Source organism: Sarcophilus harrisii, chromosome X, assembly GCF_902635505.1.
Source record: "Sarcophilus harrisii chromosome X, mSarHar1.11, whole genome shotgun sequence".
NCBI classification, from domain to species: Eukaryota; Metazoa; Chordata; class Mammalia; order Dasyuromorphia; family Dasyuridae; genus Sarcophilus; species Sarcophilus harrisii.
In genome coordinates, this window is record NC_045432.1 from 13,565,982 (window position 1) to 13,579,208 (window position 13,227).

Here is a 13,227-nt window from a genome sequence, read left to right on the forward strand (position 1 = left end):
GGTGCTTTTCTTCCTCCCTTCTTCTGTTCCCACCCCTCCCCCACCCTATTCTAGTGTACATTCTCTAGAGATGCAGGAATCTTAGAAATCATCAAGTTCAGTCCCACCGTTTTAAGAAAAGGAAACTGAGTCCCAGAGAGAGAGAGAGAATGGGATAAGGTCCCAGCTGTTTCGCAGAATTTCAGAGTCAGAAGAGCCCTCAGCAGTCCCCGGTCCAACCCGTGCTATGACCAGTGCCCATCTAATCTCTGCTTGAAGACCTCCAAGGAGAAGGAAGCCGCTCCTCTGGAGGTGGCCTAGTCTACTCTGAATCAGTTCAGTCCTCATTGACAGTAAACTTAAAAGGATCTCTTTGGGCTTCTACCCACTGCTCTGCCCTCTGGACCAAAGAGAACAAGTCTAAGGCCTCCCTGGGTGGGACAGCCCTTCAAACACTGCAGGCCCCGTATCACCATTCTCAGTATGAATGGTCTTGGGGAGAGCTGGGTGTGGCTCGCAGTCAAGGAGGGCAAGCTCTGACCAGCAGCCCTTGCACACCAGCTTTGGGAACAAAAGTCACCCAAACGGAGAGCCTATGATAGGCTGCAGCTGCCCTGCCAAAGGGGAAGGAAGTAGGAGAAGACAGCTTCCTCCCCTCCTTCCTTCCTCCTCCTCTCTCATTTCCCAGTCACCCACCCTGAGACCAGCATGTTCAAGGAAGGGCAAGACTGTGTGGCGTAGTCATCCCTCCTCCTGGTGCATACAATCCAAAGGCTCCATGGATATGATGAGGGGCAAAGTGGTGGAGGAAACCCTCTCTTTTCCTTTTCCCTGCCCTAGTGACTTTGGATCCTTAGCATCCATTTGGAGGGGGTGACTTATCCTCCCAAACTTCATTTTCTCCATCTGCAAGTTAGGGACCCACATTCCCCATAGAGTCGTTGCAAAATAAAGCCGAGACTGCAGTGTCTGTAAGAGGGCATTCTCGTTGGTATTTTAAATAAATCCTCTTTAAACATGAATGGGAAACATGGGGGATGTGGAAGGGAGAGAGCACAGCTCTCATTTCTAGGAGTGCTTTAGGTTTGTAAAGCAATTGAAATGTAGGTGCTATTATCAGTGCCATTTTACAGATAAGGAAACTGAGGCATAGGGAGGTGATTCAACTTGTCCCAGGGTCACATGGCTATTTGTGTATCTGAGGCGGGATTTGAACCCAGGACTTCACGACCTTAAGTCCATCACTCTCTATTACTACACCCTATCATTCTAACACAAAGAGGCAGCCAGACAATGAAACCATAGAAGCTGGGGAGGTAGGAGATGTGTATGATGGAGTTTACCCTAATAGTCGGGCTGTCACTGAAAGCCTAGGGGAGCACAGCCATGTCCACCTCGATGGCTCCGTTTCGTGGAATGTGACTTGAACTCAACTGTGCTGTGTCACACTTTGATCACACTGAGGAACCTCTGGAGGTGGCCAGCGACAGCCTCTACTGGTCACAGTGGCCACTGGCATCTCCCTGGCCAACGGCGAGGTCAGCCATTTCCTGGGACTGTGGTGGCTGGTTGGCCTTTAAGGCCTTCTGTAATCTGGCTCCTTTGTGCCTCTTGGACTGGCTTCCTTCCGTCCACATGGACACTCCCTGCTCCAGCCAGGGCAGTCCCCTCATGCCCCACTCTTCTTCCTCTCTCCAGACTTCTGGGTGGAAGGCCCTCTTCTCTTCCTGTTCCTGCCTAGTCCCATGACACTGATGCCCAGCTGTGGTCCTGCCACCTCCCAGAAGTCTTCCCTGCCCAGTGACCTCTGCTCCTTAGGGGGCTTGCTCTCCTCTGAGCCCCTGCGGCCCTCTGATGCTCCATTCCACATGTACTGATGTTTCTATTTCTGTCCTGTCCCCCTCCACACTCTACTAGTCTGGGAGCCCCGGCCTTGCAAAATGAAGGGCTGGCCAGTGACCAGCTCAGAGTTCTCAAGTGAACGTCGTCACGACCGGCACTTTCGGTGCTCCTTTCCCCAGAGATCCCCCACACGTGCTTCAGCCCCGTGCCCCAGAGCTCCGGAATCCTGAGCATCCCCTCTGCTCACCTTCAGGGGAGGCCGAGTCAGGCCTCTTGGACGCAAACAAGGATGGGTCTTTTGTTGGCTCACTCCCTCCTGGCTCTTCCTTAGTCGGCTGCCTCGTGGGCAGCCTGGCCTCCCCAGAAGGGCCCACCAGACAAAAAGCCAACCCAGTGAGGACGAGCAGCTCCATGGTCCCCTCCTCCCCACACCTTCCTTCTAGCTGCTTTGCTCAGTGACCTCCGCCAAAAAGGAGCCAGTCAGAAAGAAGCCACAGCTCTGCTGCTGACTGGGGGAGCTCCGTTATGCCCGGGCTTCCTCCTCCCCTTCCCCCCAATCAACCCGCCTCTCTCACGGCCTATTCTAAACAAACACCCATCACCTGCCTTGCCCCAAACCTTGCCTTTTTCCACTGGAGAAGAAAGAGAGATTGATTTCTTTAGGACCTAAGTTTTTCCCTTTTAAAGCATTAAAAAACCAGACCTGAGTTTATTTACCCCTGGCCCTGAACCAATCCCCTACCCACCATCCTCTTTTCCTAATCCACTGGCTAGGAAGGGGAATGGAAGGTTCCCAGTGGTTAGGCCCTGAGGCCTTCTCCCCCCCAATGAATGAGGTCTCTGTCTCAGCATCTATGAGCCTCAGTATTGAGGAGAGCCCCATTCACCTAGGGCTCAAGACTGCCAGCCACCCCCCCCCCCAAGACTAATCCCAGGTCTGCCTGCCCAAATACAATGTGCTCTTAGTTACCTATTATGGCTGACAGAGCTAGCTGACTCAGGAGAGATTGACAGAGACAGAGACAGACAGACAGAAAGAGAGAAACAGAGAGAGACATACACACACAGAGATTGGAGCTTCCCAAGGTTAAGAGTTGTGCCTTATTCATCCCTGGGTGGGATACAGAAATGCATCCTCCAATAAGTCAAGTTTCCAAGGGAAAAATCTCCTGTTGTGGGCCTTTGCTGCGGCCTTTGCTCCATACACAGAAGCAGCATCCGCACCAGCACAGAATCAAGAAAGGGCGCAAGGCAATCTACTCCGAGGCAGACACTGCTCTCGGTTCTGTCTTCCAGGGCTAAGAAGAACAAAGCTATTCCCAATCCTGCAGCGTGGCCTTCCATTTACTAGCAGACAGCCAAGTCTTTTCTTCTCCAGGCTAAATATTCCCAGTTGCTTTAACTGCTCCTCTTAGACAGCATCTTCCTATAGTTCCCTCACCATCCTGGTGGCCTCTTTGGCTTGCCACTGTTCTGATGTGGTACCTAGGAGTGAATAGAACACTCAGATCCTGGCTTCCTAGGACACAGACCAAGGGAGCAGCCAGGCCAGGGGTCCTGAGTCTTTTGGGGGTTCCTTTGCCAGTCTGTTGAAGCTTAGGGACCTCTTCTCAGAATGGTTTTAGAACACATGAAATCCATAGAAAGCCGGCTATATTACAATACCATTACAATTGGTTTGGGCGGCGAGGTGGCCCTGCAGGGGATAAGGAGCTGGAGTAATTAAGACCTGAGTTTACATTGGAGCTTGGACATTGAATAGCTCTGGGATCCCGGGCAAGAGACTTCGCCCAGTTCACCTCAGCTCCTCATCTGTGAAATAATCCGGAGAAGGAAAGAGCAATTCACCCTAGTGTCTTTGTCAAAACAAACAAACCGAACACAAACAGGCACAAATAGAAACCCCAACCCACCCAACGGGATCACAGAGAGCTGGACCCGGCTGAAACGACTGAACAGCAACGAAGTGCTCACTTCCCTCTTGTCCTCCTGCTTCCTAAGGAGGCCCGAGCCTGCAGCTGGCATCACCGCTCCCGAGGATGGCGGTAGTAATTCTCACCGTGTGCCAAGCTGCTGGTTAAGTGCACATCTCAGCCACGCTCCACAGTTGGGGGCCGATCTGGCTGGGGTGTATTTTGGTGAAAGGAGCCGGTTTTCTCTGCTTACCCTGCTGGGAGATCAATGGCTGTGTATCTGGGATAGGCAGTAGGGGAAGTAATTGATTATCCTGGACTTTTTCTGGTTTTTAAGGGGTACCAGGTAGGGCCTAGTGGCTCAGGTTTCAGTGAGTGGGTTCAGGGACTGCTCAGTAGATGAGGGCGCCGAGTAAGTACTGAAGAGAGGGTTGCTGGGGTGGCCTAAGACCTTCCCTTGTGTGGTCACTATGATCTCTACTGGCCCCTGGCCCCGGGTGGCTCTGGGATGGGGGAAAGGGAGGCAGGTGACCTTGCACGGCCCTCCCTCATTTAAAGACAGTTCACTTGCAGACCATGCAATATCACCTCCCAGATGTCATGGTCTTCTTCCAGAACAAAGGACAGACAACAACATTGTAATGTGATTGGCAGGGGCAGGGGGAGACTAGGTCTGTATGTGGGGAAGGGGCTTTTGTGTTAGTCTAGGGCCTTCCCCAGCCCCCCTTTCCTGTAGAAACAGGTTAGCTCTCTCTGTCTGTTTGTCTGTTTGTCTTTGTCTCTGTCTCCCTGTCCGTCTCTCTGTCTCTCTGTCTCTGTCTCTGTCTTTCTCTGTCTCTCTCTCTCTGTGTCTCTGTGTCTCTCTGTCTCTCTCTCTTTCACACACACCCCATACCTTAGGTTCCTCTGTACCCCCAACCTCTATGACACTCTTTCCACCAATTGGCTTCAAAAAGTCCAATTAGATGCATTCCAAGGAATCAGATTTGATTAACATTTATGCATGGCTCTCTTACCCACTGCAGGGAGACACCCCTCTCCCCCCGGGCTTTTTCTCCTGGACATACCAAGTTTCCCCCCCAAACCTACTCATTGATCAATCTTTCTAGGTTCGGCAATTTTTCTAGAGAATCCCTGTCCCATCTTTACCCACAGTGCCATTTAACAGGCCAAGCCAAATGGGAAGGATTCAAGCCATGCCTTTCCCTTCACTACCCCCAGACCCAGTTTCTGGAACCAAAATGACATCCCCAGTACCTTGCCTTTTGGCAACCCCCCAAAATCCCTCTTCTCCCTCTCCCTCCTTTCCCAACATCCTCAACATCCACCATGGACCAGCTGAATCTGCCCCTAGTTTCCCATCTGGAGCAGGGTCCTGAGGAGCGCTCAGCAGCCTAACAAATGGCGAGAAGGCTGGACTGCTTAATTCTCCTGGTGTGGCCTCCCGTCCCCTCACTCATCTCCCTTTCCCCTTTCCCAGGTTTTTGGTGGGTTCGGGTTAATTCCCCTTGGTGGGGCGGGAAGAGTCCCAAACCCTGGGCTCCCAAGGCAAAGGGGGGAAGGATCCTTAATTTGCCGGGGCTGAAAGAACCCAAAGCCTCAGGGGTTGTTGGCTGGGAGAATGCCCTTTCTGCTGTTTGGGGAGGAGGGAGGGAGAAACTTAAAAGACTCCGGAGGGTCGCCGGGGGCGCCCTTTCCCTCCTTGGGTTTAAAAGGGGAGGGCGGGGGGGGGTGGGTCCCTGGGTTCCTGAAATTTGGGATAGGGAAGGAGGAGGGAGAGGAGGCAGCAGGGGCTTGCCTTTTCCAACCGTTTGGAGAAAAAAAAAAGGGAATTGGGGGAAGCGGGGGGGGGGGACTTGGGAAGTCCAAAGGGAACACAGGGTCTTGGACTGGGATAAATGGGGGAAAAAGGGGAAGGAAAGGGGAGAAACAAAGGGGAGGAAAAATGCACCCCAAGGGGAGAAAAAGAAGGAGGCCAGGGAGAGCCACCCCGGGACCAACTGGGGCCTTCAAAGGCAAACGGGAGGGGCCCGCTTGGGGCTGGGTCCTCCTCTTCAACAAAAGAAAGAACTGGGGGGCAGGGGAGAAGCAGGAGCTAAGCAGGGACAAGAGGATGGCATTGGAGCGTCTCTGTACCTCATCTTCTCCAGCTTCTCAGGGACAATTTGGGTCTCAAATGAGGGATCGTCACCCCCATCCCATCCCACTCCCCAATCTTTCTCTGTCTCTGTCTGTCTGCCTCTGTTTCTCCTTCTCTCTCTCTTTCTGTATATTTCCCTCTCTATCTGCCTCTGTTTCTCTGTATTTCTCTCTCTTTCTGTGGATTTCCCTGTCTGTCTGCCTCTGTTTCTCTGTCTCTTCTCTCTCTCTCCTCTCTCTCTCTCTTTTTCTCTCTCTCTCTCCCTCTCTCTCTCACTGTCTCTGTCTCTCTGTCTCTCTCTCTCTCTCTCTGTCTCTCTCTGTCTTTCTGTCTCTGTCTCTGTCTTTCTGTCTCTCTCTCTCTGTCTCTCTCTCTCTGTATTTCCTTATCTCTGTCTCTTTCTCTCTGTCTTCTCTGTTTTTGTCTCTCTGTCTCTCTGTCCTTTTGTCTCTGTCTGCCTCTCTTTGTCTCTCCATTGGGTCCACTTTGGCCTCTCTCCAGTTTTGTCCTGGCTCCGCTCTTTGCACCAAACCAAACCCTTTTGCACAGGCTGCTGGTGGCTGGCGGCAGGGGATGACGGAGGGGCCCTGGACTGTTTGTCTTTCTGTCACCGTTCTCTTGCTGAGACTGAGGGTTCTAGTGTCTGGCAAGGGCTCAGGACTTTATCCTGTAGAGGGAAACCTCTCCAGAGTGGACACACCCAATCCCAGACAGGCCCAGGGAGTCAAGCTCGCCCAGACACGTGTGCTTAGAGAGCCACACACAAACATGTCTGTATTCCCCACAGGTGTATGGACTTACACACACGTGGAGACATGTGGAAAGAGATGCCAGTGAAGCCACATGCCCACATAGCCTCAGACACACGTGCGAACACAGCGATGTGCAGCCCGCATCAGTGCGTCTCTGTGTGTGTAGAGGCTGAGTCTTTAGAAGTTGCCGGGGGACGGTGGCATCTGGGAGGGTTCCAAACTTCGTGGAGCTCATTCCCAGAAGCACAAGGCCTCCTCATTCCTTGGGATCAGCTGCTTTCCCCAAACCCCACTTAGGGAACCCAAAGCAATTGCCCTGCTCTGGGCCTCCTATAAAATGAGAGTATTGGGTTCAATGGCCTCAAAGTCCTTTTTCAGCCCTAAATTGATGAACCTGCCAATCCAGGAAGGAACAGCCCTCCCTCCAGCCCTCTCTCCAGCCCTCCACCTACCACATATGCTCAAGATAAAGAGGAGATGTGGACCTGAGTTCATGTTGCTTCCTTCCACCCAACCCAGAGTCGGGGAGACTTGAGTTCAAATATTGTCTCAGACTTTTGCTAGCTGTGTTGTGGTGGTTTTCCTTCCAGCGTCTCAGTTAAATAAATTTCTCAAATCGGCCAGGGTAAAATGCAAGCTTTTTTCCTTTAAAATTGCCCGTTGGTTGGGGCCCTTCTCTTGCCTGGCTCCAAGAGATCTTGGCTTTTTCCTTGGCTTTCCCCTTCTTTCTTCAGCCTCCAGCCAGCTCCGACTCATTGGCTTAATCTCCAGTCTGTGGTGTCTTTTCTTCCAGGTGTTTCTGTCTCAGGCCCTGTTGATGTTCTGGAGAAATTCTTCCCCTGGCTCAAGAGCTTCCTCCATATTATATTCCCAAGGTTAACTCCTCCCTTCTCGAGGAGGGTTTGGGTTTCTCCCAGGTGCTCTCTGGTCCTAAAATTTCAAGGGGGTGTGGTTCAGATAAGCCAGCCCTAGTTCTCCTGTGAACTCCATTGGTCAGATACCTGGTTAAAGGGTGTGAAACAAGCATTGTTCAATCAGTTCTACGTATCTTGTTTCAAGTTCTGGCCCAAATAACTCTAAGTTAATGCTCCAATGTCTTTAACACTTTTAAAATTTTAACACTTTAGTAAGATTCTCGTGTTGACCCTGGGCCATTGCCTCCATTTCCTCAACTGTAAAATAGGGATCAGAATTGCATCTACCTATCTCCAAATAAAAATATTCTTTCAGTGTCCCTCATTTCTACCTTCTTCCCTCCTCCCTCCCTTCCTCCCTTCCTCCTCTCCCCTTCCTTCCTTCCTTCCTTCCCTTTTCCTTCCCTTCCTTCCTTCCTTCCTCCCCTCCTTCCCCCTTCCTTCCCTCCTTCCTTCCTTCCTTCCTTCCCTTCCTTCCTTCCCCCTTCCTTCCCTTCCCCCTTCCCTCCTTCCTTCCCCCTCCTTCCTTCCCTCCTTCCCCCTTCCTTCCCTCCTTCCCTTCCTCCTTCCTTCCTTCCCTCCTTCCCTTTCCTTCCTTCCTTCTTCCCTCCTTCCTTCCTTCCTTCCCTTCCCTTCCTTCCCTCCTTCCTTCCCCTTCCTTCCTTCCTTCCCTCCTTCCTCCTTCCTCCTTCCTTCCTTCCTTCCCCTCCTTCCCTTTTCCCTTTCCTTCCTTCCCTTTTTCCCCTCCTTCCTTCTTCCCTTCCTTCCTTCCCTTCCTTCCTTCTTCTTCCTTTTTTTTCCCATTCCTTCCCTTTCCTTTTTCCTTCCCTCCTTTCCTTCCTCCTTCCTTCTTCTTCCTTCTTTCCCTTCCCTTTTCCTTCATTTCTTCTTTTCCCTTTTCTTCCTCTTCCCTCTTTTTCCTTCCTCTTATCATTTTCCCTTTTCCCATTTCCCTTTTCCTTCCCCTTTTTTCCTTCTTTCCTTCCTTCCTTCCTTCCCTCCTTCCTTCCCTTCCCCTTCCTTCCTTTCCTTCCTTCCTTCCTTCCCTTCCCCTCCTTCCTTCCCCTTCCTTCCTTCCCTTCCCTCCTTCCTTCCCCTTCCTTCCCCTTTCCCCTTCCTTCCCCTCTTTCCTTCCTTCCTTCCTCCTTTCCTTCCTTCCCCTTTTCCTTCCTTCCCTTCCTTCCTTCCCTCCTTCCTCTTCCCTTTCCTTCCTTCCCTCCCTTCCCTCCCTTCCTTCCCTCCCTCCTTCTTCCCTCCTTCCTTTCCCCTCCTTCCCTTCCTTCCCTTCCCTCCTTCCCTCCTTCTTCCTTTCCCTTCCCTTTCTTTTTTCCCTTTTCCTTCCCTTCCTTTCCTTCCCTTCCTTCCCTTCCCTCCTTCCTTTCCTTCCCTTCCTTTCCTTCCTTTCCTTCCTTCCTTTTTCCTTCCTGTCCCTCCCCTTTCCTTCCTTCCTTCCCTCCTTCCCTTTCTTCCCTCCTTCCTTCCTCCTTCCTTCCTCTTCCTTCCCTCCTTCCTCCTTCCTTCCTTCTTCCTCCTTCCTCCTTCCCTCCCTTCCTTCCCTTCCTTCCCTTCCTCTTCCCCTCTTCTTCCCTCCTTCCCCTCCTTCCTTTCTTCCTCCTTCCTTTCCTTCCTCCCTTCCCTTCCCCTCATTTTCCTTCCCTCCTTCCCTCCCTTCCTTCCTCCTTCCCCCTCCTTCCCTCCTTCCTTTCCCCCTTCCCCCTTCCTCCTTCCCTCCTTCTTCCCTCTTCCCTCTTCCCTCCTTCCTTCCCTCCTTCCTTCCCTCCTTCCCTCCTTCCCTTCCCCCCTTCCCTCTTCCCCTTCCCTCCTTCCCTTTCTTCCCTTTCCCTTTCCTTCCTTCCTTCCTTCCTTCCTTCCTTCCTCCTTCCTCCTTCCTTCCTTCCTTCCCTCCTTCCCTCCTTCCCTCCTTCCTTCCTTCCCTTCCTTCCCCTTTCCTTCCTTCCTTCCTTCCTTCCTTCCCTCCTTCCCTCCTTCCCTCCTTCCCCTTCCTTCCTCCTTCCTTCCCTCCTTCCTTCCCCCTTCCTTCTTCCTTCCTTCCTTCCCCTTTTCCTTCCCTTCCTTCCCTCCTTCCTTCCTTCCTTCCCCTTCCTTCCTCCTTCCCTCCTTCCTTCCTTCCCTTCCCTCCCCCCTTCCCCTTCCCCTTCCTTCCTTCCCCTTCCCCTTCCTTCCTTCTTCCTTCCTTCCTTCCCTTTCATTCCTTCTTCCCTTTCCCCCTCTTCCTTCCCCTTCCTTCCTCCTTTCCCCTTCCTTCCTTCCTTCCCTCCTTCCTTCCCTCCTTCCTCCCCTTCCCCTCCTTCCTCCCTCCTTCCCTTCCCTTCCCTCCTTCCTTTTCCCCTTCCCTTCCTTCCTTCCTTCCCCTTTTCCTTCTTTTCCTTTTCCTTCCTTCCTTCCTTCCTTCCTTCCTTCCTTCCTTCCCCCTTCCTTCCCTTCCCCCTCCCTTTTCCTCCTTCCTCTTTTCCCTTTCTCTCTCTCTCTTTTTTTTAAAGAATTCTGACAACCCTTAGCAAGGGGGAGGATAAGATAGTAATGGTGCTGATAGAAATTTCATAGATAAGGAAACCGAGACCCTGAGATGAGAAGGGATTTCTCTAAGGTTATGTAGCTAATGAGAGGTGAGTAGGAAGCCGTGGCTCCTGCCTCCTAGCTCTCTACCATAGCAGGAGCAGGAATTGGAGTTGTGAGAGGTCAGGGGTCGGGACCGGGGACTAGGGGCGGGAGGAATGATTTGGGTCCGGGGCAAGGATTGCAGGCCTCCTCCATCCCCCTCCAATCAGTGAAATGAATTCTGGAATTCTGCCCCCCAAAACCTTTTCCTTCTTCCCTGGGAACTGACTAAATAGCCACACATCTGGTTCCTATTAGCTCTGGGAAGGGGGTGAGGTCTGTGGGCCACTCCTGGGGTTCTCTAACAAGCTCAGATCTGGGCCAGTCCTTTTCCAGCAACCTATGCCCCCTCCCTGCCAAGGAGGAGAGAGGCCGAGGTTTCAGGGGCCGTGTGCAGACACAGCCCCTGGCCCAGGTCTCCCGTGCCTTTCTGTTCTCACGGACCGCCATAGTTCTAGGACTTTCCAGCCCGTCCCACATAAGTCCCCAGGCCCAGGGCTCTCTCCCAAGGCCTAGAGCTCTCCTGGGGGGAGAAATGAGGGGCTCACTGTTCTCTCCTCCCCACCTCTAGGTCCCTCCCTTATCTGTTGGGAACATGTGACCTTTCTGATGTTCTCTCCTTTCTCTTTTAAGTCTGTATCCCCCAGCAGCTCCTGGGGAGGGGGAGAGGGAAAGAGTCTCCCATGAGTCTTGGAGCCCCTCCTCCCACCTGGCCCACCCCACCCCATCCCAGTGCACAGGAAACTGCAAAACAGAACTCCATGGGCTTCAGGGTGCCCAGGGAGAGTCTGCTCCTCCCCCATATTCCCCCAGAGTTAGGGAGGAGTCTTTGTGGACTTTGGCTGTGGGAAAGGAGAGAGGCCAACATTAATCCTTTAATATTAGTGGGGCTCTGCCCCACTGTTTTTGCTTAAAGCTCCTGCTAGCGCCAGCGGCCCTGGGGGGAGGCCGAGAGTTGGGGAAAGGGCGAGTCTGAGAGGTTTTTCCAGTAAATAAGAAAAGCATGGCAGGGAAGGGGAAGGAGCCTTGGCCCAGACGCAGGAGGCCTAAGTCCTAGTCCTGAAGGGAAGACCAACTTTCTGCGTAACCTTGAATCAATTCGTCCTTTACCTTCTCTGGACTTCCATTTCCTTCTCTATAAAACAGGGGAAGAAGGTTCAACTAATTGATCCGGCTTCTAAGGGTTTTGTTTTCGTCTTTTTGTTCCCAGGATGCACAGCGTCTGGTACATAAGAGGACATGAGAAATAAATGCTTGGAGGAATAACAATCAGGGAGGGGCCAATCCAGCCTCTAGCACCTTCCTGTCCACGATTCCCTAGTCTGAGTTGTCTCTTCCACTACAATATGACTCCCAGAAGTTAGAACCTTTCTGGCTTTGGGATTTGTATCTTCAGGGTTGGAGCCGTCCATTAGATAGCCTTTACTCTTACCATATGACCACACCATCTTCCTTTCTACACCCTGGGCATTTCAAGAGGGTGTACAAAGTCCAAAGCATCTCACACGACCTTCGTGACAGACCTGGGAAAAAGGCAGTTCATGATTTTTTTGTCCCCATTTTACAGATGGGGGCACTGAGATCCAGGAAGTGACTTGCTTAAGATCACATAGAAGAGGGCAGAGCCAGGACCAAAGCCCAGATTTTTTGCCTCTCAGACCAAGGCTTTTCCTACCATACCCTGTTGCATCCTTTGAAAACACAGGGGACTTCTGTGAAATGGACAATCGTTTTGGAAAGCAAGTCATCAGCCCTTAATTTATATGTGACTGTAAAGTCCTGTTCTTCACATCAAGTTTTCCTGAAATGAGGAGCAGAGCCAAGACAGCAGAGAAAGGCAGGGATTTGCCTGAGCTCTCCCAAATTCCCCTTCAAATAGCTTGAAATGATGTCTCAAAATGAATTCTCAAGCAATAGAACAAAAGGATGAAGTGAAACCATTTTTCTAGCCCAAGACAACTCGGAAGGTCAGCAGGAAAGGTCTATTGTTCCGGGGTGAGAGTGGAGCCCAGTCCAGCGCAGGTCGAACTAGCACAAATTGCACTATAGGAAACCAGCAGCAGGCCTTGGAGTAACTGAAAAGGTAGCAGCAGCTTCCCGAGTTCTCAGCCCACACATGTCAGAAGGAGATCACAAGGGTCCCCTTGTTGGCACTGGGTACCAGATGCCGTGGCATTGCTCCTCCTCAGATCTGGGTCACAGTCCTGAATCACAGTCCCAGAGCAAAGAAAAGCAACAGCACACCAGAGTTTGAAGCTGCAGGGGAGCAGGAACCCCGATCCCAGTTCAAGGGCAAAAAAGAATGCTGGTGATCATTCACAGACCAGAGCATAGGCCAGAAGAGTAGTAAAGATCATACCATCTCAGAAAACTTACAAGTCCCCAAAATTATCTCTGAGAACAAAACCAAGAAAGGTCTGAAGCTTGAAACAGCATCCCCTCTACTCCAGCAGAGTACAACTTTAATGCAGACTTAAAAATCAGGAAATAATCTGAGCAAACAAGAAGAAAAAAAGAATTTGATCTTAGAAAATCACTATGCTAACAGGGAAGATCAAAGCAAAAACTCGAAGACGACAAAGTCAAAAATACTATATCCAAAGCCTCAAAGAAAAATGCAAATTGGTCTCAGACCACATAAGAATTCCTGGAAAAAGCTCAAAAAGAATTTTAAAAATCAAATAAGAGAAAGCAGCTAATTGGTACAGTGGATAGCACACCAGCCATGAAATCAGAAGGACCTGAGTTCAAATCTGGTCTCAAACACTTAATACTTCCTAGCTGTGTGACCCTGGGCAAGTCACTTAAGCTCAGTTGCCTCAGCAAAAAAAAATCAGAGAGGTAGAGGAAAAATTGAGAAGAGAAATGAGAATGATACAAAGAAAGCATGAAAAAGAAGTTAACTTGGTAAAGGAGATGCAAAAAATACTGAAGAAAATAGTACTTTAAAAAACAGAACAAACCAAATGGTAAAAGAGGCACAAAATACACTGAAGAGAATGCCTTTAAAAGCATTCTAGCATGCTAGAAGCATGCTAGTTAGAAGGAATATATATAGACAGAGGACA